Raw genomic sequence first — 21,253 nt, 5'->3', positions numbered from 1 at the left:
TTTCCGATGCGACAAAGATGTTTCCACAATGACTTAAATCTGTTGTAATAAACAAAAGATACGATATTAGGGAACTCAGTTTGAAGAAGCGTGTGCCAAGGAAGATTTCCAAAGTGTCTCTGGAAATAACAAAACAGTATTAAGCGGCAGAAATGTTCCGAAATACGTCCGGGCTTATTGTTTTGTAGCAGTGTACACGTGCAAATTTGTAAACAAAAATTCTGTGTCTTCTGTCCTTGGTTTCGCACCTTTCCATGGCACGGCACAGCGCTGCTCTAGTAGCTCCGAACGGCCGCCCACGGCGTCTCGGACACGCCGGTCAGGCCCGCGCCCGTCTCGCAGATGTTTCTCGTGCTTGTGCTGTCATATGGGCCGCGACCCGAGCGGCAGCGAGCGGCAGTCGAGCAAAGTCGGGACAAGTCGGGACGGGAGGGGGGACAGGCGCGAATGCAAATGCACCGCGCAAATTACGCATAAATCTGGAAGCGCGGCGTGTGTCAGGCAGGTGAGAAAGCTTCCGTCGGTCCAGCAGGACACTGCAACACCCCGCGCAGTGCCCCCGCCGCCCGGCCGCGCGCAAGCCCTGCGCCGGATAACAGGAACAAGGCGCGTCGCCAGTGGGTGTCGGAGGCCGCACGCACCAAACGAATGACAGGCGGTGCATCGAGCAGCTGTGTTGTGCGTCTCACCTACGTTCGGCAGTCGCCTATGAGACGCCGAGGCGAGCGCGCACTCCGCGCCACCTTCGAGGTGGAAAGACGCGCTTTGCGTCAAATGTGCCACGGAAAGCGGCGATTGCGTGTGTTGGGAGAAGAGGCGAATGCTTCCTCCGTGGTGCGGCTACAGTATAAGGACGCCAACGGCCATACCATGTTGACTACACCGGTTCTCGTCCGATCACCGAAGTTAAGCAACATCGGGCGCGGTTAGTACTTGGATGGGTGACCGCCTGGGAACACCGCGTGCTGTTGGCTCTTTCTCATTTTTTCATTTTTACGTCGCTACACCTGCCAGGCCTCTTTTCATAATAACTTTCAGGTGTCGACAAAGATGCTTCCACAAGCATTTTAAAGTACTGTATTAAACGTAAGATACGAAATTACGGTAATGAACTCGGTTTGAGTAAGAATGCGCGAAGGAAGAGTGCTAGGAACTCGTTGAAAATGACAAAACACTACCAATCGACAGATGTGTTCTTGAAATGCGCCAGAGCCTACTGTTACGCAGCAGTGCTAAATTCCGAAAAGTAACTAAATAAATAAATAAATAAAAAAAACCAACCGTTCTCGTGCCATCACCCAAGTTAAGCAACAACGTTAGTATTCGGATCGGCGACTGCCTGGGACCTCTGGCTGTCTTCATATTTTGCTTTCTTGTCGCCAGCCCTGCCAGCCGTCTCTTCACGCTACCTTTCCGATGCGACAAAGATGTTTCCACAATGACTTAAATCTGTTGTAATAAACAAAAGATACGATATTAGGGAACTCAGTTTGAAGAAGCGTGTGCCAAGGAAGATTTCCAAAGTGTCTCTGGAAATAACAAAACAGTATTAAGCGGCAGAAATGTTCCGAAATACGTCCGGGCTTATTGTTTTGTAGCAGTGTACACGTGCAAATTTGTAAACAAAAATTCTGTGTCTTCTGTCCTTGGTTTCGCACCTTTCCATGGCACGGCACAGCGCTGCTCTAGTAGCTCCGAACGGCCGCCCACGGCGTCTCGGACACGCCGGTCAGGCCCGCGCCCGTCTCGCAGATGTTTCTCGTGCTTGTGCTGTCATATGGGCCGCGACCCGAGCGGCAGCGAGCGGCAGTCGAGCAAAGTCGGGACAAGTCGGGACGGGAGGGGGGACAGGCGCGAATGCAAATGCACCGCGCAAATTACGCATAAATCTGGAAGCGCGGCGTGTGTCAGGCAGGTGAGAAAGCTTCCGTCGGTCCAGCAGGACACTGCAACACCCCGCGCAGTGCCCCCGCCGCCCGGCCGCGCGCAAGCCCTGCGCCGGATAACAGGAACAAGGCGCGTCGCCAGTGGGTGTCGGAGGCCGCACGCACCAAACGAATGACAGGCGGTGCATCGAGCAGCTGTGTTGTGCGTCTCACCTACGTTCGGCAGTCGCCTATGAGACGCCGAGGCGAGCGCGCACTCCGCGCCACCTTCGAGGTGGAAAGACGCGCTTTGCGTCAAATGTGCCACGGAAAGCGGCGATTGCGTGTGTTGGGAGAAGAGGCGAATGCTTCCTCCGTGGTGCGGCTACAGTATAAGGACGCCAACGGCCATACCATGTTGACTACACCGGTTCTCGTCCGATCACCGAAGTTAAGCAACATCGGGCGCGGTTAGTACTTGGATGGGTGACCGCCTGGGAACACCGCGTGCTGTTGGCTCTTTCTCATTTTTTCATTTTTACGTCGCTACACCTGCCAGGCCTCTTTTCATAATAACTTTCAGGTGTCGACAAAGATGCTTCCACAAGCATTTTAAAGTACTGTATTAAACGTAAGATACGAAATTACGGTAATGAACTCGGTTTGAGTAAGAATGCGCGAAGGAAGAGTGCTAGGAACTCGTTGAAAATGACAAAACACTACCAATCGACAGATGTGTTCTTGAAATGCGCCAGAGCCTACTGTTACGCAGCAGTGCTAAATTCCGAAAAGTAACTAAATAAATAAATAAATAAAAAAAAACCAACCGTTCTCGTGCCATCACCCAAGTTAAGCAACAACGTTAGTATTCGGATCGGCGACTGCCTGGGACCTCTGGCTGTCTTCATATTTTGCTTTCTTGTCGCCAGCCCTGCCAGCCGTCTCTTCACGCTACCTTTCCGATGCGACAAAGATGTTTCCACAATGACTTAAATCTGTTGTAATAAACAAAAGATACGATATTAGGGAACTCAGTTTGAAGAAGCGTGTGCCAAGGAAGATTTCCAAAGTGTCTCTGGAAATAACAAAACAGTATTAAGCGGCAGAAATGTTCCGAAATACGTCCGGGCTTATTGTTTTGTAGCAGTGTACACGTGCAAATTTGTAAACAAAAATTCTGTGTCTTCTGTCCTTGGTTTCGCACCTTTCCATGGCACGGCACAGCGCTGCTCTAGTAGCTCCGAACGGCCGCCCACGGCGTCTCGGACACGCCGGTCAGGCCCGCGCCCGTCTCGCAGATGTTTCTCGTGCTTGTGCTGTCATATGGGCCGCGACCCGAGCGGCAGCGAGCGGCAGTCGAGCAAAGTCGGGACAAGTCGGGACGGGAGGGGGGACAGGCGCGAATGCAAATGCACCGCGCAAATTACGCATAAATCTGGAAGCGCGGCGTGTGTCAGGCAGGTGAGAAAGCTTCCGTCGGTCCAGCAGGACACTGCAACACCCCGCGCAGTGCCCCCGCCGCCCGGCCGCGCGCAAGCCCTGCGCCGGATAACAGGAACAAGGCGCGTCGCCAGTGGGTGTCGGAGGCCGCACGCACCAAACGAATGACAGGCGGTGCATCGAGCAGCTGTGTTGTGCGTCTCACCTACGTTCGGCAGTCGCCTATGAGACGCCGAGGCGAGCGCGCACTCCGCGCCACCTTCGAGGTGGAAAGACGCGCTTTGCGTCAAATGTGCCACGGAAAGCGGCGATTGCGTGTGTTGGGAGAAGAGGCGAATGCTTCCTCCGTGGTGCGGCTACAGTATAAGGACGCCAACGGCCATACCATGTTGACTACACCGGTTCTCGTCCGATCACCGAAGTTAAGCAACATCGGGCGCGGTTAGTACTTGGATGGGTGACCGCCTGGGAACACCGCGTGCTGTTGGCTCTTTCTCATTTTTTCATTTTTACGTCGCTACACCTGCCAGGCCTCTTTTCATAATAACTTTCAGGTGTCGACAAAGATGCTTCCACAAGCATTTTAAAGTACTGTATTAAACGTAAGATACGAAATTACGGTAATGAACTCGGTTTGAGTAAGAATGCGCGAAGGAAGAGTGCTAGGAACTCGTTGAAAATGACAAAACACTACCAATCGACAGATGTGTTCTTGAAATGCGCCAGAGCCTACTGTTACGCAGCAGTGCTAAATTCCGAAAAGTAACTAAATAAATAAATAAATAAAAAAAAACCAACCGTTCTCGTGCCATCACCCAAGTTAAGCAACAACGTTAGTATTCGGATCGGCGACTGCCTGGGACCTCTGGCTGTCTTCATATTTTGCTTTCTTGTCGCCAGCCCTGCCAGCCGTCTCTTCACGCTACCTTTCCGATGCGACAAAGATGTTTCCACAATGACTTAAATCTGTTGTAATAAACAAAAGATACGATATTAGGGAACTCAGTTTGAAGAAGCGTGTGCCAAGGAAGATTTCCAAAGTGTCTCTGGAAATAACAAAACAGTATTAAGCGGCAGAAATGTTCCGAAATACGTCCGGGCTTATTGTTTTGTAGCAGTGTACACGTGCAAATTTGTAAACAAAAATTCTGTGTCTTCTGTCCTTGGTTTCGCACCTTTCCATGGCACGGCACAGCGCTGCTCTAGTAGCTCCGAACGGCCGCCCACGGCGTCTCGGACACGCCGGTCAGGCCCGCGCCCGTCTCGCAGATGTTTCTCGTGCTTGTGCTGTCATATGGGCCGCGACCCGAGCGGCAGCGAGCGGCAGTCGAGCAAAGTCGGGACAAGTCGGGACGGGAGGGGGGACAGGCGCGAATGCAAATGCACCGCGCAAATTACGCATAAATCTGGAAGCGCGGCGTGTGTCAGGCAGGTGAGAAAGCTTCCGTCGGTCCAGCAGGACACTGCAACACCCCGCGCAGTGCCCCCGCCGCCCGGCCGCGCGCAAGCCCTGCGCCGGATAACAGGAACAAGGCGCGTCGCCAGTGGGTGTCGGAGGCCGCACGCACCAAACGAATGACAGGCGGTGCATCGAGCAGCTGTGTTGTGCGTCTCACCTACGTTCGGCAGTCGCCTATGAGACGCCGAGGCGAGCGCGCACTCCGCGCCACCTTCGAGGTGGAAAGACGCGCTTTGCGTCAAATGTGCCACGGAAAGCGGCGATTGCGTGTGTTGGGAGAAGAGGCGAATATTTCGCAACATCGGGCGCGGTTAGTACTTGGATGGGTGACCGCCTGGGAACACCGCGTGCTGTTGGCTCTTTCTCATTTTTTCATTTTTACGTCGCTACACCTGCCAGGCCTCTTTTCATAATAACTTTCAGGTGTCGACAAAGATGCTTCCACAAGCATTTTAAAGTACTGTATTAAACGTAAGATACGAAATTACGGTAATGAACTCGGTTTGAGTAAGAATGCGCGAAGGAAGAGTGCTAGGAACTCGTTGAAAATGACAAAACACTACCAATCGACAGATGTGTTCTTGAAATGCGCCAGAGCCTACTGTTACGCAGCAGTGCTAAATTCCGAAAAGTAACTAAATAAATAAATAAATAAAAAAAACCAACCGTTCTCGTGCCATCACCCAAGTTAAGCAACAACGTTAGTATTCGGATCGGCGACTGCCTGGGACCTCTGGCTGTCTTCATATTTTGCTTTCTTGTCGCCAGCCCTGCCAGCCGTCTCTTCACGCTACCTTTCCGATGCGACAAAGATGTTTCCACAATGACTTAAATCTGTTGTAATAAACAAAAGATACGATATTAGGGAACTCAGTTTGAAGAAGCGTGTGCCAAGGAAGATTTCCAAAGTGTCTCTGGAAATAACAAAACAGTATTAAGCGGCAGAAATGTTCCGAAATACGTCCGGGCTTATTGTTTTGTAGCAGTGTACACGTGCAAATTTGTAAACAAAAATTCTGTGTCTTCTGTCCTTGGTTTCGCACCTTTCCATGGCACGGCACAGCGCTGCTCTAGTAGCTCCGAACGGCCGCCCACGGCGTCTCGGACACGCCGGTCAGGCCCGCGCCCGTCTCGCAGATGTTTCTCGTGCTTGTGCTGTCATATGGGCCGCGACCCGAGCGGCAGCGAGCGGCAGTCGAGCAAAGTCGGGACAAGTCGGGACGGGAGGGGGGACAGGCGCGAATGCAAATGCACCGCGCAAATTACGCATAAATCTGGAAGCGCGGCGTGTGTCAGGCAGGTGAGAAAGCTTCCGTCGGTCCAGCAGGACACTGCAACACCCCGCGCAGTGCCCCCGCCGCCCGGCCGCGCGCAAGCCCTGCGCCGGATAACAGGAACAAGGCGCGTCGCCAGTGGGTGTCGGAGGCCGCACGCACCAAACGAATGACAGGCGGTGCATCGAGCAGCTGTGTTGTGCGTCTCACCTACGTTCGGCAGTCGCCTATGAGACGCCGAGGCGAGCGCGCACTCCGCGCCACCTTCGAGGTGGAAAGACGCGCTTTGCGTCAAATGTGCCACGGAAAGCGGCGATTGCGTGTGTTGGGAGAAGAGGCGAATGCTTCCTCCGTGGTGCGGCTACAGTATAAGGACGCCAACGGCCATACCATGTTGACTACACCGGTTCTCGTCCGATCACCGAAGTTAAGCAACATCGGGCGCGGTTAGTACTTGGATGGGTGACCGCCTGGGAACACCGCGTGCTGTTGGCTCTTTCTCATTTTTTCATTTTTACGTCGCTACACCTGCCAGGCCTCTTTTCATAATAACTTTCAGGTGTCGACAAAGATGCTTCCACAAGCATTTTAAAGTACTGTATTAAACGTAAGATACGAAATTACGGTAATGAACTCGGTTTGAGTAAGAATGCGCGAAGGAAGAGTGCTAGGAACTCGTTGAAAATGACAAAACACTACCAATCGACAGATGTGTTCTTGAAATGCGCCAGAGCCTACTGTTACGCAGCAGTGCTAAATTCCGAAAAGTAACTAAATAAATAAATAAATAAAAAAAACCAACCGTTCTCGTGCCATCACCCAAGTTAAGCAACAACGTTAGTATTCGGATCGGCGACTGCCTGGGACCTCTGGCTGTCTTCATATTTTGCTTTCTTGTCGCCAGCCCTGCCAGCCGTCTCTTCACGCTACCTTTCCGATGCGACAAAGATGTTTCCACAATGACTTAAATCTGTTGTAATAAACAAAAGATACGATATTAGGGAACTCAGTTTGAAGAAGCGTGTGCCAAGGAAGATTTCCAAAGTGTCTCTGGAAATAACAAAACAGTATTAAGCGGCAGAAATGTTCCGAAATACGTCCGGGCTTATTGTTTTGTAGCAGTGTACACGTGCAAATTTGTAAACAAAAATTCTGTGTCTTCTGTCCTTGGTTTCGCACCTTTCCATGGCACGGCACAGCGCTGCTCTAGTAGCTCCGAACGGCCGCCCACGGCGTCTCGGACACGCCGGTCAGGCCCGCGCCCGTCTCGCAGATGTTTCTCGTGCTTGTGCTGTCATATGGGCCGCGACCCGAGCGGCAGCGAGCGGCAGTCGAGCAAAGTCGGGACAAGTCGGGACGGGAGGGGGGACAGGCGCGAATGCAAATGCACCGCGCAAATTACGCATAAATCTGGAAGCGCGGCGTGTGTCAGGCAGGTGAGAAAGCTTCCGTCGGTCCAGCAGGACACTGCAACACCCCGCGCAGTGCCCCCGCCGCCCGGCCGCGCGCAAGCCCTGCGCCGGATAACAGGAACAAGGCGCGTCGCCAGTGGGTGTCGGAGGCCGCACGCACCAAACGAATGACAGGCGGTGCATCGAGCAGCTGTGTTGTGCGTCTCACCTACGTTCGGCAGTCGCCTATGAGACGCCGAGGCGAGCGCGCACTCCGCGCCACCTTCGAGGTGGAAAGACGCGCTTTGCGTCAAATGTGCCACGGAAAGCGGCGATTGCGTGTGTTGGGAGAAGAGGCGAATGCTTCCTCCGTGGTGCGGCTACAGTATAAGGACGCCAACGGCCATACCATGTTGACTACACCGGTTCTCGTCCGATCACCGAAGTTAAGCAACATCGGGCGCGGTTAGTACTTGGATGGGTGACCGCCTGGGAACACCGCGTGCTGTTGGCTCTTTCTCATTTTTTCATTTTTACGTCGCTACACCTGCCAGGCCTCTTTTCATAATAACTTTCAGGTGTCGACAAAGATGCTTCCACAAGCATTTTAAAGTACTGTATTAAACGTAAGATACGAAATTACGGTAATGAACTCGGTTTGAGTAAGAATGCGCGAAGGAAGAGTGCTAGGAACTCGTTGAAAATGACAAAACACTACCAATCGACAGATGTGTTCTTGAAATGCGCCAGAGCCTACTGTTACGCAGCAGTGCTAAATTCCGAAAAGTAACTAAATAAATAAATAAATAAAAAAAAACCAACCGTTCTCGTGCCATCACCCAAGTTAAGCAACAACGTTAGTATTCGGATCGGCGACTGCCTGGGACCTCTGGCTGTCTTCATATTTTGCTTTCTTGTCGCCAGCCCTGCCAGCCGTCTCTTCACGCTACCTTTCCGATGCGACAAAGATGTTTCCACAATGACTTAAATCTGTTGTAATAAACAAAAGATACGATATTAGGGAACTCAGTTTGAAGAAGCGTGTGCCAAGGAAGATTTCCAAAGTGTCTCTGGAAATAACAAAACAGTATTAAGCGGCAGAAATGTTCCGAAATACGTCCGGGCTTATTGTTTTGTAGCAGTGTACACGTGCAAATTTGTAAACAAAAATTCTGTGTCTTCTGTCCTTGGTTTCGCACCTTTCCATGGCACGGCACAGCGCTGCTCTAGTAGCTCCGAACGGCCGCCCACGGCGTCTCGGACACGCCGGTCAGGCCCGCGCCCGTCTCGCAGATGTTTCTCGTGCTTGTGCTGTCATATGGGCCGCGACCCGAGCGGCAGCGAGCGGCAGTCGAGCAAAGTCGGGACAAGTCGGGACGGGAGGGGGGACAGGCGCGAATGCAAATGCACCGCGCAAATTACGCATAAATCTGGAAGCGCGGCGTGTGTCAGGCAGGTGAGAAAGCTTCCGTCGGTCCAGCAGGACACTGCAACACCCCGCGCAGTGCCCCCGCCGCCCGGCCGCGCGCAAGCCCTGCGCCGGATAACAGGAACAAGGCGCGTCGCCAGTGGGTGTCGGAGGCCGCACGCACCAAACGAATGACAGGCGGTGCATCGAGCAGCTGTGTTGTGCGTCTCACCTACGTTCGGCAGTCGCCTATGAGACGCCGAGGCGAGCGCGCACTCCGCGCCACCTTCGAGGTGGAAAGACGCGCTTTGCGTCAAATGTGCCACGGAAAGCGGCGATTGCGTGTGTTGGGAGAAGAGGCGAATATTTCGCAACATCGGGCGCGGTTAGTACTTGGATGGGTGACCGCCTGGGAACACCGCGTGCTGTTGGCTCTTTCTCATTTTTTCATTTTTACGTCGCTACACCTGCCAGGCCTCTTTTCATAATAACTTTCAGGTGTCGACAAAGATGCTTCCACAAGCATTTTAAAGTACTGTATTAAACGTAAGATACGAAATTACGGTAATGAACTCGGTTTGAGTAAGAATGCGCGAAGGAAGAGTGCTAGGAACTCGTTGAAAATGACAAAACACTACCAATCGACAGATGTGTTCTTGAAATGCGCCAGAGCCTACTGTTACGCAGCAGTGCTAAATTCCGAAAAGTAACTAAATAAATAAATAAATAAAAAAAACCAACCGTTCTCGTGCCATCACCCAAGTTAAGCAACAACGTTAGTATTCGGATCGGCGACTGCCTGGGACCTCTGGCTGTCTTCATATTTTGCTTTCTTGTCGCCAGCCCTGCCAGCCGTCTCTTCACGCTACCTTTCCGATGCGACAAAGATGTTTCCACAATGACTTAAATCTGTTGTAATAAACAAAAGATACGATATTAGGGAACTCAGTTTGAAGAAGCGTGTGCCAAGGAAGATTTCCAAAGTGTCTCTGGAAATAACAAAACAGTATTAAGCGGCAGAAATGTTCCGAAATACGTCCGGGCTTATTGTTTTGTAGCAGTGTACACGTGCAAATTTGTAAACAAAAATTCTGTGTCTTCTGTCCTTGGTTTCGCACCTTTCCATGGCACGGCACAGCGCTGCTCTAGTAGCTCCGAACGGCCGCCCACGGCGTCTCGGACACGCCGGTCAGGCCCGCGCCCGTCTCGCAGATGTTTCTCGTGCTTGTGCTGTCATATGGGCCGCGACCCGAGCGGCAGCGAGCGGCAGTCGAGCAAAGTCGGGACAAGTCGGGACGGGAGGGGGGACAGGCGCGAATGCAAATGCACCGCGCAAATTACGCATAAATCTGGAAGCGCGGCGTGTGTCAGGCAGGTGAGAAAGCTTCCGTCGGTCCAGCAGGACACTGCAACACCCCGCGCAGTGCCCCCGCCGCCCGGCCGCGCGCAAGCCCTGCGCCGGATAACAGGAACAAGGCGCGTCGCCAGTGGGTGTCGGAGGCCGCACGCACCAAACGAATGACAGGCGGTGCATCGAGCAGCTGTGTTGTGCGTCTCACCTACGTTCGGCAGTCGCCTATGAGACGCCGAGGCGAGCGCGCACTCCGCGCCACCTTCGAGGTGGAAAGACGCGCTTTGCGTCAAATGTGCCACGGAAAGCGGCGATTGCGTGTGTTGGGAGAAGAGGCGAATGCTTCCTCCGTGGTGCGGCTACAGTATAAGGACGCCAACGGCCATACCATGTTGACTACACCGGTTCTCGTCCGATCACCGAAGTTAAGCAACATCGGGCGCGGTTAGTACTTGGATGGGTGACCGCCTGGGAACACCGCGTGCTGTTGGCTCTTTCTCATTTTTTCATTTTTACGTCGCTACACCTGCCAGGCCTCTTTTCATAATAACTTTCAGGTGTCGACAAAGATGCTTCCACAAGCATTTTAAAGTACTGTATTAAACGTAAGATACGAAATTACGGTAATGAACTCGGTTTGAGTAAGAATGCGCGAAGGAAGAGTGCTAGGAACTCGTTGAAAATGACAAAACACTACCAATCGACAGATGTGTTCTTGAAATGCGCCAGAGCCTACTGTTACGCAGCAGTGCTAAATTCCGAAAAGTAACTAAATAAATAAATAAATAAAAAAAAACCAACCGTTCTCGTGCCATCACCCAAGTTAAGCAACAACGTTAGTATTCGGATCGGCGACTGCCTGGGACCTCTGGCTGTCTTCATATTTTGCTTTCTTGTCGCCAGCCCTGCCAGCCGTCTCTTCACGCTACCTTTCCGATGCGACAAAGATGTTTCCACAATGACTTAAATCTGTTGTAATAAACAAAAGATACGATATTAGGGAACTCAGTTTGAAGAAGCGTGTGCCAAGGAAGATTTCCAAAGTGTCTCTGGAAATAACAAAACAGTATTAAGCGGCAGAAATGTTCCGAAATACGTCCGGGCTTATTGTTTTGTAGCAGTGTACACGTGCAAATTTGTAAACAAAAATTCTGTGTCTTCTGTCCTTGGTTTCGCACCTTTCCATGGCACGGCACAGCGCTGCTCTAGTAGCTCCGAACGGCCGCCCACGGCGTCTCGGACACGCCGGTCAGGCCCGCGCCCGTCTCGCAGATGTTTCTCGTGCTTGTGCTGTCATATGGGCCGCGACCCGAGCGGCAGCGAGCGGCAGTCGAGCAAAGTCGGGACAAGTCGGGACGGGAGGGGGGACAGGCGCGAATGCAAATGCACCGCGCAAATTACGCATAAATCTGGAAGCGCGGCGTGTGTCAGGCAGGTGAGAAAGCTTCCGTCGGTCCAGCAGGACACTGCAACACCCCGCGCAGTGCCCCCGCCGCCCGGCCGCGCGCAAGCCCTGCGCCGGATAACAGGAACAAGGCGCGTCGCCAGTGGGTGTCGGAGGCCGCACGCACCAAACGAATGACAGGCGGTGCATCGAGCAGCTGTGTTGTGCGTCTCACCTACGTTCGGCAGTCGCCTATGAGACGCCGAGGCGAGCGCGCACTCCGCGCCACCTTCGAGGTGGAAAGACGCGCTTTGCGTCAAATGTGCCACGGAAAGCGGCGATTGCGTGTGTTGGGAGAAGAGGCGAATGCTTCCTCCGTGGTGCGGCTACAGTATAAGGACGCCAACGGCCATACCATGTTGACTACACCGGTTCTCGTCCGATCACCGAAGTTAAGCAACATCGGGCGCGGTTAGTACTTGGATGGGTGACCGCCTGGGAACACCGCGTGCTGTTGGCTCTTTCTCATTTTTTCATTTTTACGTCGCTACACCTGCCAGGCCTCTTTTCATAATAACTTTCAGGTGTCGACAAAGATGCTTCCACAAGCATTTTAAAGTACTGTATTAAACGTAAGATACGAAATTACGGTAATGAACTCGGTTTGAGTAAGAATGCGCGAAGGAAGAGTGCTAGGAACTCGTTGAAAATGACAAAACACTACCAATCGACAGATGTGTTCTTGAAATGCGCCAGAGCCTACTGTTACGCAGCAGTGCTAAATTCCGAAAAGTAACTAAATAAATAAATAAATAAAAAAAACCAACCGTTCTCGTGCCATCACCCAAGTTAAGCAACAACGTTAGTATTCGGATCGGCGACTGCCTGGGACCTCTGGCTGTCTTCATATTTTGCTTTCTTGTCGCCAGCCCTGCCAGCCGTCTCTTCACGCTACCTTTCCGATGCGACAAAGATGTTTCCACAATGACTTAAATCTGTTGTAATAAACAAAAGATACGATATTAGGGAACTCAGTTTGAAGAAGCGTGTGCCAAGGAAGATTTCCAAAGTGTCTCTGGAAATAACAAAACAGTATTAAGCGGCAGAAATGTTCCGAAATACGTCCGGGCTTATTGTTTTGTAGCAGTGTACACGTGCAAATTTGTAAACAAAAATTCTGTGTCTTCTGTCCTTGGTTTCGCACCTTTCCATGGCACGGCACAGCGCTGCTCTAGTAGCTCCGAACGGCCGCCCACGGCGTCTCGGACACGCCGGTCAGGCCCGCGCCCGTCTCGCAGATGTTTCTCGTGCTTGTGCTGTCATATGGGCCGCGACCCGAGCGGCAGCGAGCGGCAGTCGAGCAAAGTCGGGACAAGTCGGGACGGGAGGGGGGACAGGCGCGAATGCAAATGCACCGCGCAAATTACGCATAAATCTGGAAGCGCGGCGTGTGTCAGGCAGGTGAGAAAGCTTCCGTCGGTCCAGCAGGACACTGCAACACCCCGCGCAGTGCCCCCGCCGCCCGGCCGCGCGCAAGCCCTGCGCCGGATAACAGGAACAAGGCGCGTCGCCAGTGGGTGTCGGAGGCCGCACGCACCAAACGAATGACAGGCGGTGCATCGAGCAGCTGTGTTGTGCGTCTCACCTACGTTCGGCAGTCGCCTATGAGACGCCGAGGCGAGCGCGCACTCCGCGCCACCTTCGAGGTGGAAAGACGCGCTTTGCGTCAAATGTGCCACGGAAAGCGGCGATTGCGTGTGTTGGGAGAAGAGGCGAATGCTTCCTCCGTGGTGCGGCTACAGTATAAGGACGCCAACGGCCATACCATGTTGACTACACCGGTTCTCGTCCGATCACCGAAGTTAAGCAACATCGGGCGCGGTTAGTACTTGGATGGGTGACCGCCTGGGAACACCGCGTGCTGTTGGCTCTTTCTCATTTTTTCATTTTTACGTCGCTACACCTGCCAGGCCTCTTTTCATAATAACTTTCAGGTGTCGACAAAGATGCTTCCACAAGCATTTTAAAGTACTGTATTAAACGTAAGATACGAAATTACGGTAATGAACTCGGTTTGAGTAAGAATGCGCGAAGGAAGAGTGCTAGGAACTCGTTGAAAATGACAAAACACTACCAATCGACAGATGTGTTCTTGAAATGCGCCAGAGCCTACTGTTACGCAGCAGTGCTAAATTCCGAAAAGTAACTAAATAAATAAATAAATAAAAAAAAACCAACCGTTCTCGTGCCATCACCCAAGTTAAGCAACAACGTTAGTATTCGGATCGGCGACTGCCTGGGACCTCTGGCTGTCTTCATATTTTGCTTTCTTGTCGCCAGCCCTGCCAGCCGTCTCTTCACGCTACCTTTCCGATGCGACAAAGATGTTTCCACAATGACTTAAATCTGTTGTAATAAACAAAAGATACGATATTAGGGAACTCAGTTTGAAGAAGCGTGTGCCAAGGAAGATTTCCAAAGTGTCTCTGGAAATAACAAAACAGTATTAAGCGGCAGAAATGTTCCGAAATACGTCCGGGCTTATTGTTTTGTAGCAGTGTACACGTGCAAATTTGTAAACAAAAATTCTGTGTCTTCTGTCCTTGGTTTCGCACCTTTCCATGGCACGGCACAGCGCTGCTCTAGTAGCTCCGAACGGCCGCCCACGGCGTCTCGGACACGCCGGTCAGGCCCGCGCCCGTCTCGCAGATGTTTCTCGTGCTTGTGCTGTCATATGGGCCGCGACCCGAGCGGCAGCGAGCGGCAGTCGAGCAAAGTCGGGACAAGTCGGGACGGGAGGGGGGACAGGCGCGAATGCAAATGCACCGCGCAAATTACGCATAAATCTGGAAGCGCGGCGTGTGTCAGGCAGGTGAGAAAGCTTCCGTCGGTCCAGCAGGACACTGCAACACCCCGCGCAGTGCCCCCGCCGCCCGGCCGCGCGCAAGCCCTGCGCCGGATAGCAGGAACAAGGCGCGTCGCCAGTGGGTGTCGGAGGCCGCACGCACCAAACGAATGACAGGCGGTGCATCGAGCAGCTGTGTTGTGCGTCTCACCTACGTTCGGCAGTCGCCTATGAGACGCCGAGGCGAGCGCGCACTCCGCGCCACCTTCGAGGTGGAAAGACGCGCTTTGCGTCAAATGTGCCACGGAAAGCGGCGATTGCGTGTGTTGGGAGAAGAGGCGAATGCTTCCTCCGTGGTGCGGCTACAGTATAAGGACGCCAACGGCCATACCATGTTGACTACACCGGTTCTCGTCCGATCACCGAAGTTAAGCAACATCGGGCGCGGTTAGTACTTGGATGGGTGACCGCCTGGGAACACCGCGTGCTGTTGGCTCTTTCTCATTTTTTCATTTTTACGTCGCTACACCTGCCAGGCCTCTTTTCATAATAACTTTCAGGTGTCGACAAAGATGCTTCCACAAGCATTTTAAAGTACTGTATTAAACGTAAGATACGAAATTACGGTAATGAACTCGGTTTGAGTAAGAATGCGCGAAGGAAGAGTGCTAGGAACTCGTTGAAAATGACAAAACACTACCAATCGACAGATGTGTTCTTGAAATGCGCCAGAGCCTACTGTTACGCAGCAGTGCTAAATTCCGAAAAGTAACTAAATAAATAAATAAATAAAAAAAAACCAACCGTTCTCGTGCCATCACCCAAGTTAAGCAACAACGTTAGTATTCGGATCGGCGACTGCCTGGGACCTCTGGCTGTCTTCATATTTTGCTTTCTTGTCGCCAGCCCTGCCAGCCGTCTCTTCACGCTACCTTTCCGATGCGACAAAGATGTTTCCACAATGACTTAAATCTGTTGTAATAAACAAAAGATACGATATTAGGGAACTCAGTTTGAAGAAGCGTGTGCCAAGGAAGATTTCCAAAGTGTCTCTGGAAATAACAAAACAGTATTAAGCGGCAGAAATGTTCCGAAATACGTCCGGGCTTATTGTTTTGTAGCAGTGTACACGTGCAAATTTGTAAACAAAAATTCTGTGTCTTCTGTCCTTGGTTTCGCACCTTTCCATGGCACGGCACAGCGCTGCTCTAGTAGCTCCGAACGGCCGCCCACGGCGTCTCGGACACGCCGGTCAGGCCCGCGCCCGTCTCGCAGATGTTTCTCGTGCTTGTGCTGTCATATGGGCCGCGACCCGAGCGGCAGCGAGCGGCAGTCGAGCAAAGTCGGGACAAGTCGGGACGGGAGGGGGGACAGGCGCGAATGCAAATGCACCGCGCAAATTACGCATAAATCTGGAAGCGCGGCGTGTGTCAGGCAGGTGAGAAAGCTTCCGTCGGTCCAGCAGGACACTGCAACACCCCGCGCAGTGCCCCCGCCGCCCGGCCGCGCGCAAGCCCTGCGCCGGATAGCAGGAACAAGGCGCGTCGCCAGTGGGTGTCGGAGGCCGCACGCACCAAACGAATGACAGGCGGTGCATCGAGCAGCTGTGTTGTGCGTCTCACCTACGTTCGGCAGTCGCCTATGAGACGCCGAGGCGAGCGCGCACTCCGCGCCACCTTCGAGGTGGAAAGACGCGCTTTGCGTCAAATGTGCCACGGAAAGCGGCGATTGCGTGTGTTGGGAGAAGAGGCGAATGCTTCCTCCGTGGTGCGGCTACAGTATAAGGACGCCAACGGCCATACCATGTTGACTACACCGGTTCTCGTCCGATCACCGAAGTTAAGCAACATCGGGCGCGGTTAGTACTTGGATGGGTGACCGCCTGGGAACACCGCGTGCTGTTGGCTCTTTCTCATTTTTTCATTTTTACGTCGCTACACCTGCCAGGCCTCTTTTCATAATAACTTTCAGGTGTCGACAAAGATGCTTCCACAAGCATTTTAAAGTACTGTATTAAACGTAAGATACGAAATTACGGTAATGAACTCGGTTTGAGTAAGAATGCGCGAAGGAAGAGTGCTAGGAACTCGTTGAAAATGACAAAACACTACCAATCGACAGATGTGTTCTTGAAATGCGCCAGAGCCTACTGTTACGCAGCAGTGCTAAATTCCGAAAAGTAACTAAATAAATAAATAAATAAAAAAAAACCAACCGTTCTCGTGCCATCACCCAAGTTAAGCAACAACGTTAGTATTCGGATCGGCGACTGCCTGGGACCTCTGGCTGTCTTCATATTTTGCTTTCTTGTCGCCAGCCCTGCCAGCCGTCTCTTCACGCTACCTTTCCGATGCGACAAAGATGTTTCCACAATGACTTAAATCTGTTGTAATAAACAAAAGATACGATATTAGGGAACTCAGTTTGAAGAAGCGTGTGCCAAGGAAGATTTCCAAAGTGTCTCTGGAAATAACAAAACAGTATTAAGCGGCAGAAATGTTCCGAAATACGTCCGGGCTTATTGTTTTGTAGCAGTGTACACGTGCAAATTTGTAAACAAAAATTCTGTGTCTTCTGTCCTTGGTTTCGCACCTTTCCATGGCACGGCACAGCGCTGCTCTAGTAGCTCCGAACGGCCGCCCACGGCGTCTCGGACACGCCGGTCAGGCCCGCGCCCGTCTCGCAGATGTTTCTCGTGCTTGTGCTGTCATATGGGCCGCGACCCGAGCGGCAGCGAGCGGCAGTCGAGCAAAGTCGGGACAAGTCGGGACGGGAGGGGGGACAGGCGCGAATGCAAATGCACCGCGCAAATTACGCATAAATCTGGAAGCGCGGCGTGTGTCAGGCAGGTGAGAAAGCTTCCGTCGGTCCAGCAGGACACTGCAACACCCCGCGCAGTGCCCCCGCCGCCCGGCCGCGCGCAAGCCCTGCGCCGGATAACAGGAACAAGGCGCGTCGCCAGTGGGTGTCGGAGGCCGCACGCACCAAACGAATGACAGGCGGTGCATCGAGCAGCTGTGTTGTGCGTCTCACCTACGTTCGGCAGTCGCCTATGAGACGCCGAGGCGAGCGCGCACTCCGCGCCACCTTCGAGGTGGAAAGACGCGCTTTGCGTCAAATGTGCCACGGAAAGCGGCGATTGCGTGTGTTGGGAGAAGAGGCGAATGCTTCCTCCGTGGTGCGGCTACAGTATAAGGACGCCAACGGCCATACCATGTTGACTACACCGGTTCTCGTCCGATCACCGAAGTTAAGCAACATCGGGCGCGGTTAGTACTTGGATGGGTGACCGCCTGGGAACACCGCGTGCTGTTGGCTCTTTCTCATTTTTTCATTTTTACGTCGCTACACCTGCCAGGCCTCTTTTCATAATAACTTTCAGGTGTCGACAAAGATGCTTCCACAAGCATTTTAAAGTACTGTATTAAACGTAAGATACGAAATTACGGTAATGAACTCGGTTTGAGTAAGAATGCGCGAAGGAAGAGTGCTAGGAACTCGTTGAAAATGACAAAACACTACCAATCGACAGATGTGTTCTTGAAATGCGCCAGAGCCTACTGTTACGCAGCAGTGCTAAATTCCGAAAAGTAACTAAATAAATAAATAAATAAAAAAAACCAACCGTTCTCGTGCCATCACCCAAGTTAAGCAACAACGTTAGTATTCGGATCGGCGACTGCCTGGGACCTCTGGCTGTCTTCATATTTTGCTTTCTTGTCGCCAGCCCTGCCAGCCGTCTCTTCACGCTACCTTTCCGATGCGACAAAGATGTTTCCACAATGACTTAAATCTGTTGTAATAAACAAAAGATACGATATTAGGGAACTCAGTTTGAAGAAGCGTGTGCCAAGGAAGATTTCCAAAGTGTCTCTGGAAATAACAAAACAGTATTAAGCGGCAGAAATGTTCCGAAATACGTCCGGGCTTATTGTTTTGTAGCAGTGTACACGTGCAAATTTGTAAACAAAAATTCTGTGTCTTCTGTCCTTGGTTTCGCACCTTTCCATGGCACGGCACAGCGCTGCTCTAGTAGCTCCGAACGGCCGCCCACGGCGTCTCGGACACGCCGGTCAGGCCCGCGCCCGTCTCGCAGATGTTTCTCGTGCTTGTGCTGTCATATGGGCCGCGACCCGAGCGGCAGCGAGCGGCAGTCGAGCAAAGTCGGGACAAGTCGGGACGGGAGGGGGGACAGGCGCGAATGCAAATGCACCGCGCAAATTACGCATAAATCTGGAAGCGCGGCGTGTGTCAGGCAGGTGAGAAAGCTTCCGTCGGTCCAGCAGGACACTGCAACACCCCGCGCAGTGCCCCCGCCGCCCGGCCGCGCGCAAGCCCTGCGCCGGATAACAGGAACAAGGCGCGTCGCCAGTGGGTGTCGGAGGCCGCACGCACCAAACGAATGACAGGCGGTGCATCGAGCAGCTGTGTTGTGCGTCTCACCTACGTTCGGCAGTCGCCTATGAGACGCCGAGGCGAGCGCGCACTCCGCGCCACCTTCGAGGTGGAAAGACGCGCTTTGCGTCAAATGTGCCACGGAAAGCGGCGATTGCGTGTGTTGGGAGAAGAGGCGAATGCTTCCTCCGTGGTGCGGCTACAGTATAAGGACGCCAACGGCCATACCATGTTGACTACACCGGTTCTCGTCCGATCACCGAAGTTAAGCAACATCGGGCGCGGTTAGTACTTGGATGGGTGACCGCCTGGGAACACCGCGTGCTGTTGGCTCTTTCTCATTTTTTCATTTTTACGTCGCTACACCTGCCAGGCCTCTTTTCATAATAACTTTCAGGTGTCGACAAAGATGCTTCCACAAGCATTTTAAAGTACTGTATTAAACGTAAGATACGAAATTACGGTAATGAACTCGGTTTGAGTAAGAATGCGCGAAGGAAGAGTGCTAGGAACTCGTTGAAAATGACAAAACACTACCAATCGACAGATGTGTTCTTGAAATGCGCCAGAGCCTACTGTTACGCAGCAGTGCTAAATTCCGAAAAGTAACTAAATAAATAAATAAATAAAAAAAAAACCAACCGTTCTCGTGCCATCACCCAAGTTAAGCAACAACGTTAGTATTCGGATCGGCGACTGCCTGGGACCTCTGGCTGTCTTCATATTTTGCTTTCTTGTCGCCAGCCCTGCCAGCCGTCTCTTCACGCTACCTTTCCGATGCGACAAAGATGTTTCCACAATGACTTAAATCTGTTGTAATAAACAAAAGATACGATATTAGGGAACTCAGTTTGAAGAAGCGTGTGCCAAGGAAGATTTCCAAAGTGTCTCTGGAAATAACAAAACAGTATTAAGCGGCAGAAATGTTCCGAAATACGTCCGGGCTTATTGTTTTGTAGCAGTGTACACGTGCAAATTTGTAAACAAAAATTCTGTGTCTTCTGTCCTTGGTTTCGCACCTTTCCATGGCACGGCACAGCGCTGCTCTAGTAGCTCCGAACGGCCGCCCACGGCGTCTCGGACACGCCGGTCAGGCCCGCGCCCGTCTCGCAGATGTTTCTCGTGCTTGTGCTGTCATATGGGCCGCGACCCGAGCGGCAGCGAGCGGCAGTCGAGCAAAGTCGGGACAAGTCGGGACGGGAGGGGGGACAGGCGCGAATGCAAATGCACCGCGCAAATTACGCATAAATCTGGAAGCGCGGCGTGTGTCAGGCAGGTGAGAAAGCTTCCGTCGGTCCAGCAGGACACTGCAACACCCCGCGCAGTGCCCCCGCCGCCCGGCCGCGCGCAAGCCCTGCGCCGGATAACAGGAACAAGGCGCGTCGCCAGTGGGTGTCGGAGGCCGCACGCACCAAACGAATGACAGGCGGTGCATCGAGCAGCTGTGTTGTGCGTCTCACCTACGTTCGGCAGTCGCCTATGAGACGCCGAGGCGAGCGCGCACTCCGCGCCACCTTCGAGGTGGAAAGACGCGCTTTGCGTCAAATGTGCCACGGAAAGCGGCGATTGCGTGTGTTGGGAGAAGAGGCGAATGCTTCCTCCGTGGTGCGGCTACAGTATAAGGACGCCAACGGCCATACCATGTTGACTACACCGGTTCTCGTCCGATCACCGAAGTTAAGCAACATCGGGCGCGGTTAGTACTTGGATGGGTGACCGCCTGGGAACACCGCGTGCTGTTGGCTCTTTCTCATTTTTTCATTTTTACGTCGCTACACCTGCCAGGCCTCTTTTCATAATAACTTTCAGGTGTCGACAAAGATGCTTCCACAAGCATTTTAAAGTACTGTATTAAACGTAAGATACGAAATTACGGTAATGAACTCGGTTTGAGTAAGAATGCGCGAAGGAAGAGTGCTAGGAACTCGTTGAAAATGACAAAACACTACCAATCGACAGATGTGTTCTTGAAATGCGCCAGAGCCTACTGTTACGCAGCAGTGCTAAATTCCGAAAAGTAACTAAATAAATAAATAAATAAAAAAAAACCAACCGTTCTCGTGCCATCACCCAAGTTAAGCAACAACGTTAGTATTCGGATCGGCGACTGCCTGGGACCTCTGGCTGTCTTCATATTTTGCTTTCTTGTCGCCAGCCCTGCCAGCCGTCTCTTCACGCTACCTTTCCGATGCGACAAAGATGTTTCCACAATGACTTAAATCTGTTGTAATAAACAAAAGATACGATATTAGGGAACTCAGTTTGAAGAAGCGTGTGCCAAGGAAGATTTCCAAAGTGTCTCTGGAAATAACAAAACAGTATTAAGCGGCAGAAATGTTCCGAAATACGTCCGGGCTTATTGTTTTGTAGCAGTGTACACGTGCAAATTTGTAAACAAAAATTCTGTGTCTTCTGTCCTTGGTTTCGCACCTTTCCATGGC

At 52.3% G+C, this 21,253-nt stretch overlaps 13 non-coding genes across 13 annotated transcripts; all 13 read left to right on the top strand.

Moving 5' to 3' along the window:
• The first annotated feature begins 855 nt into the window (after positions 1-855).
• On the top strand, positions 856-974 carry LOC126125939 (5S ribosomal RNA). The gene has a single exon (XR_007526654.1). It is a non-coding gene; the product is annotated as a 5S ribosomal RNA (ribosomal RNA).
• A 1,291-nt stretch (positions 975-2,265) lies between these two features.
• Positions 2,266-2,384, top strand: LOC126125938 (5S ribosomal RNA). The gene has a single exon (XR_007526653.1). It is a non-coding gene; the product is annotated as a 5S ribosomal RNA (ribosomal RNA).
• A 1,292-nt stretch (positions 2,385-3,676) lies between these two features.
• LOC126125937 (5S ribosomal RNA) lies at positions 3,677-3,795 on the top strand. Its single transcript, XR_007526652.1, has one exon. It is a non-coding gene; the product is annotated as a 5S ribosomal RNA (ribosomal RNA).
• A 2,619-nt stretch (positions 3,796-6,414) lies between these two features.
• LOC126125936 (5S ribosomal RNA) lies at positions 6,415-6,533 on the top strand. The gene has a single exon (XR_007526651.1). It is a non-coding gene; the product is annotated as a 5S ribosomal RNA (ribosomal RNA).
• Positions 6,534-7,824: 1,291 nt separating this feature from the next.
• On the top strand, positions 7,825-7,943 carry LOC126125935 (5S ribosomal RNA). The gene has a single exon (XR_007526650.1). It is a non-coding gene; the product is annotated as a 5S ribosomal RNA (ribosomal RNA).
• Positions 7,944-10,562: 2,619 nt separating this feature from the next.
• Positions 10,563-10,681, top strand: LOC126125934 (5S ribosomal RNA). Its single transcript, XR_007526649.1, has one exon. It is a non-coding gene; the product is annotated as a 5S ribosomal RNA (ribosomal RNA).
• Positions 10,682-11,973: 1,292 nt separating this feature from the next.
• Positions 11,974-12,092, top strand: LOC126125933 (5S ribosomal RNA). The gene has a single exon (XR_007526648.1). It is a non-coding gene; the product is annotated as a 5S ribosomal RNA (ribosomal RNA).
• A 1,291-nt stretch (positions 12,093-13,383) lies between these two features.
• Positions 13,384-13,502, top strand: LOC126125932 (5S ribosomal RNA). The gene has a single exon (XR_007526647.1). It is a non-coding gene; the product is annotated as a 5S ribosomal RNA (ribosomal RNA).
• Positions 13,503-14,794: 1,292 nt separating this feature from the next.
• On the top strand, positions 14,795-14,913 carry LOC126125958 (5S ribosomal RNA). The gene has a single exon (XR_007526671.1). It is a non-coding gene; the product is annotated as a 5S ribosomal RNA (ribosomal RNA).
• Positions 14,914-16,205: 1,292 nt separating this feature from the next.
• Positions 16,206-16,324, top strand: LOC126125957 (5S ribosomal RNA). The gene has a single exon (XR_007526670.1). It is a non-coding gene; the product is annotated as a 5S ribosomal RNA (ribosomal RNA).
• Positions 16,325-17,616: 1,292 nt separating this feature from the next.
• On the top strand, positions 17,617-17,735 carry LOC126125955 (5S ribosomal RNA). Its single transcript, XR_007526668.1, has one exon. It is a non-coding gene; the product is annotated as a 5S ribosomal RNA (ribosomal RNA).
• A 1,291-nt stretch (positions 17,736-19,026) lies between these two features.
• Positions 19,027-19,145, top strand: LOC126125943 (5S ribosomal RNA). Its single transcript, XR_007526657.1, has one exon. It is a non-coding gene; the product is annotated as a 5S ribosomal RNA (ribosomal RNA).
• Positions 19,146-20,438: 1,293 nt separating this feature from the next.
• LOC126125930 (5S ribosomal RNA) lies at positions 20,439-20,557 on the top strand. Its single transcript, XR_007526646.1, has one exon. It is a non-coding gene; the product is annotated as a 5S ribosomal RNA (ribosomal RNA).
• Positions 20,558-21,253: the final 696 nt, after the last annotated feature.

Source organism: Schistocerca cancellata, unplaced genomic scaffold (assembly GCF_023864275.1).
Source record: "Schistocerca cancellata isolate TAMUIC-IGC-003103 unplaced genomic scaffold, iqSchCanc2.1 HiC_scaffold_444, whole genome shotgun sequence".
Taxonomy (NCBI): Eukaryota; Metazoa; Arthropoda; class Insecta; order Orthoptera; family Acrididae; genus Schistocerca; species Schistocerca cancellata.
Note: the sequence above shows the minus strand (reverse complement) of the source record. Positions and strands in the feature narration are given on the sequence as shown.